Below are 1572 nucleotides of genomic sequence, written 5' to 3'. Positions count from 1 at the left end.
TCAAAAATTCACGTTCATCCACAGGATTGTCCTTCCACAAGTGGCACAAGTGATAGAGGTGAGATATAATACATCTTGATTACTTGTGATATTCATTGATACGTTAAGGCAGAAGCTTCTTAAAAATAAACCCTCCCCTTTCTTTTTCATGTTGCCTGGAGAAGGCCACTTTTCAAGCCCTTTTAGGGTTTTATTGAATTTCTGCCTCACAAACATTTGCATATTGTGTCTTGTATCTTTTCTTCAATGTTCTATATGTCGTAATTAAGACAAAAACAAACAGTTATATCTTGTCTGGATGAAGCAAATATAAAGAGACCACATTTTAATACTGTAAGAGGCACATACAACAAACTTTTGGTTTTTTTTGGTTTTTTTTGCTTAAAATCCTATAAGGAAAAAGAAGGCTGGATGTTCAGAATGAGTCCGGCAAACGGCAATCAACGTCAATGAAACGACGATGTGACTTTTCAGGTATTTATAATACTTTCTAAATAATTAACAACTGACAGCCTTTATGCAATGTATTTTTTTAGCGACACACAAGAAAAACAGTAATATCTTGTCTGGATAAAGCAAATATAAAGAGACCACGTTTTAATATTGCAAGAGGCACATAAAACAAACTTTTGTTTTGTTTTTTGCAACACTGAGTCATGCAACTGTCATGTGGTTTATTTATTACCATTAGCTTTTACTTCTGACGATTGCATGTCAAAAAAACTGAAGGTGGTGTTCATTTGCGAAGATGATCTTCCTGAACAAAATGTTTAAGGATCATAAATGTTTGTTTGACGCAGAGCTTATTTTCTGCTATGGTCCAAAATCCAGCAGAAAAATCCTATTGGCTTTTTGATGAGGGAATCAGGATGATGTTAACTTTCGTGTTGGTCCACCAAAAACATCATCCCTTGAACTCTTAAACCTATCCACCTTATCCCTGAGAGCACTGCAATATAAATGATTGATGGTGATATAAATGACAATGCAACTTCCTGTGAGAGAACAGAGTAGCAGTAAGCTAAGTTAAGCAGACTATCTATGCATTGTCTCAGTGGCCTCTTTGGTGTTCATTTTTGAAAGTACTTTGCCTTTATTTTAGCAAATACTGCTTTGTTTTTTAAAGAGAAATGTTATGAACATTAAATAAATATGTTATAAAATGTCTGTAACATAACTCACAACCAGACTATCATCCTGTAAAGTAACGGATCATGTGGTCAGTGTTAAAAAACAAAAGTTAAGTTATTAATTCAGTTATCAAATTAAAGTTAATCACTTAAATGTGACTAGAAGATGTTTTAAAGCCAAATAGCCTTTATATCCTGTGGGGAGTTAGACATAAGTTTGCCATAGTACAAAACAGATAATACACTCTAAAGCGCCCTGAAGTGACTGCTGTGTCTCTCACGCTTTAATATCAAGTTTCTCCTCTTTTATATAACATTTTGCATTACTGTTTATACACTGGTTCCTTCTGAATATTTCTTTTATTTTACTCTGACAGATCAAATAATACACTCTCGTGTGAAAGACATCATGAGAGTTGTCCATAACAAACTACCAAACCAG

General features: G+C 34.0%; 1 long non-coding RNA gene across 1 annotated transcript; it reads left to right on the top strand.

The window, feature by feature from the left end:
- Window positions 1-1572, top strand: LOC121963347. Its single transcript, XR_006107233.1, has 3 exons — window positions 1-58; window positions 397-474; window positions 1508-1572. It is a non-coding gene; the product is annotated as an uncharacterized LOC121963347 (long non-coding RNA).

The sequence above is a fragment of the Plectropomus leopardus genome, unplaced genomic scaffold, assembly GCF_008729295.1.
Source record: "Plectropomus leopardus isolate mb unplaced genomic scaffold, YSFRI_Pleo_2.0 unplaced_scaffold10927, whole genome shotgun sequence".
NCBI classification, from domain to species: domain Eukaryota; kingdom Metazoa; phylum Chordata; class Actinopteri; order Perciformes; family Serranidae; genus Plectropomus; species Plectropomus leopardus.
Note: the sequence above shows the minus strand (reverse complement) of the source record. Positions and strands in the feature narration are given on the sequence as shown.